The sequence below is a fragment of the Pistacia vera genome, unplaced genomic scaffold (genome assembly GCF_008641045.1).
Source record: "Pistacia vera cultivar Batoury unplaced genomic scaffold, PisVer_v2 Contig14, whole genome shotgun sequence".
NCBI lineage: Eukaryota > Viridiplantae > Streptophyta > Magnoliopsida > Sapindales > Anacardiaceae > Pistacia > Pistacia vera.
Genome location: NW_022195466.1, coordinates 982,151 through 985,278, shown reverse-complemented (window position 1 = coordinate 985,278; position 3,128 = coordinate 982,151).

The window sequence follows — 3,128 nt, the reverse complement described above, 5'->3', positions numbered from 1 at the left end:
CTCATTATCACGCCTAGATGGAAGGTCAAGCCTATTGCCAAACTGTTGAGAATTGGCCGCCATATTTGCAATCAAGTTTCTCGCGGCCTCAGGAGTCTTATCCACCAAAGCTCCTCACTTGCAGCATCAATCATGCTCCTATCAGTGTAGTAAGGCCCTCATAGAAGTATTGGATCGTAACTACTCACTAATCTGATGATAGGGGCAGCTTGCACACAATTTCTTAAAAGTTCCCAGATTCATGTAGGGACTCTCCGTTATGCTGCCTTACACCATAGATTTCTTTTCGAATGTTGGCTACCCTCGAAACTAGGAAATATTTCTCCAGAAACAATCTCTTCATCTCATTCCATGTGGTTATAGTTCCGGAGGGCAGATAATAAAGCCAATCCTTAGCTAATCTTTCAAAGAAAACAGGAAAGCTCTTAATTTTATTTGCTCCTCGGTCACCCCTGTAGGTTTCATACTCGTGCAAACCACATGAAGTCCTTTAGATGCTTGTGAGGATCTTCACCTGAAGACCATGAAAAGTGGGTAAGAGATGTAAGTCCAGATTTTAATTCAAAAGTAGTGGCAGCATCTAAAACAGGAAATGTTATGCATAAAGGTGCTTGATTCAAATCAGGCGCAGCAAGCTCTTTCAAAGTCCGATTTCCAGCCATGACTTCCTCCTCTTCTAAATCAGAGTTGCTAGCAAATTGGGAATCAAAGCAAAATTGCTTTCCTCATAATTTCTCGAGTTCCTTCTTTAACCTGCGCAAAGTGCCCTCATTTGGATCAAATGTTAAATCACCAAGGTGAGAGGACTGGTCATACAACAAAAAACCTAATAAAGAATTAGAATAAATGACAAAAATGAAAGCTAACTAGAAAAATTAAAAAAAAAAAATTAAATTAAAATGGCCAGAAACACAAAAATGCCAAAACCCTATTAAAACATTCGAATTTGGCCTCAGAGGTGGGGCTAGAAATTATTTCAAGTTTTGCTCAGAATGTGTTTTCTTCGAAACGGGTACTCGCAGCACTCCTAACTCAACCAAAATTTTCCTTATAATAGTACTAAATTAAATACAAACGCTTGTGTTTGTGTTGTTTAGCTTCATCGATTTCTCTAATTTAAGGCTGCCATGATTAAATCTTCAGCGCTTGTCTAGGGTTGTTAATGGTAAGATTAATAAGATCGCTTGTTTCCTAATTAATTACATAAGGGAGATAGAAAATGTTCCAACGGTGAATATTTAACGAGAATTGATTTATTTTTGCATCAATGATCAGTTGTAAGATTCCGAGGTCTCCATTTCCTTCGACCAAGTTACAAAAGTTTAGCCGCTCATGGCCATAAACAAAAACTCAAAAAGAAGAAAAATTGAGAGCAGAGAAGAGAGAGGCGTGGTCCCCTTTTTCCAAAACCTAATCTGATCCCCTTAGCAAAAATCCAGTTCAAGTATTTGAATCCCACTCAATCTCCTAAAAGAAATATTCTAATATCCTAAAATAACATTAATCCTAATTTAATTCTAATTAATTGATAATAAGATAAAGTCCTAAAATAAAATAGGAAAGTGGTGATTCTGAGCTGTAACTTGCGTGCCACATGTCCTCAAATCTTCCAATAATAAACTGCCCAATTGATTTGCATGACAAGGCAGAATGCTCCAGGACGTCCAGTGCAGATGCATCAAATTCAAGCTCGATTACAACCTTGATGCAGTGAGTATCTATACAAACTAAAAACATGAAAGTTGTAGATATATTTCTCAGCGTTCCACAGCATTTTGAATCATCTCAATCGGAGCTCAGATGAGAGAGTTATGCCCATATTACGAAACAACGTCAAAACTGTCCGAATTCACTTAATTAGTTCCGTTTTGCAATTAACGCCTCCATTTGCATCCTAAATCAAAATAGAATAATAATGAGTACATTTAGGCAACAAATATGTATAAAAGACTAAACATTAAGGGGGGTAAATATAACATTTTGCATTCCCATCACGCATCAATTACCACCCATTAGTGGAATCAAGCATCAAATCGACTTCATTCCTAGCGTATCGATCCTTAATCGACCAGCCTATAGAAGCAATCCCGAAGAGACAAGGGAGCTTTGGAGGGAAGTTGAAAACTTGATAAAGAAGGGATATGTATGAGAGAGCATGAGTTTGTGTGTAGTTCTAGTCATACCTGTGCTAAAAAAGGACCGGACGTGGAGGATGTGCATTTATTGTCTAGTGGTCAATAAAATCACTATAAAGTATCGCTATCCAATTCCTAGGTTAGATGATACGTTGGACTAGTTGCATGGATCTTGTTTGTTCTCTAAAATTGATCTTAAGAGCCGATATCATCAAATTCGTATGAAAGAAGGAGATGAGTGGAAAACTGCTTTTAAAACAAAACATGGTTTATATGAATGGTTAGTTATGCCTTTTGGTTTGACTGATGCACCTAGTATGTTTATGAGACTCATGAATCATGTTTTGCATGCATTTATTCAAAAATTTGTAGTTGTCTACTTTGATGATATCTTAGTGTACAGTAAGAGTCGAGATGAGCATCTAGGACACTTGCATGATGTGTTGAGTGTTTTGAGATGAGAAAAGCTTTACTCTAATCTCAAGAAGTTTTCCTTTTGCACGGACTAGGTTGTATTCCTAGGGTTTGTCATGTCATCTAGAGGTGTTGAGGTGGATGAGGAAAAGGTACAGGTTATTCAGGAGTGGCCGACACCGACCTCCATAACCGAGGTTAGGAGTTTTCATGTTTTAGCTAGTTTTTATAGGCGATTTATGAGAGATTTTAGTACACTAGCTGCACCATTGACAGAAGTCATTAAAAAGTTTGTAGGGTTTAAGTGGGGTGAAGAACAAGAGCGTGCATTTAGAATGATTAAGGATAGATTGAGTTCTATGCCTTTACTTGTTTTACCTAATTTTACTAAAGCTTTTGAAATTGAGTGCGATGCATCATGTATTGGCATTGGAGCTATTCTTATGCAGGAAAGGAGACCCATAGCGTATTTCAGTGAAAAATTGAATGGAGCAGCCTTGAATTGCCGTACGTATAATAAGGAACTTTACGCATTGGTAAGGGCAGTGGAAACATGGCAACATTACTTGTGGCCCATAG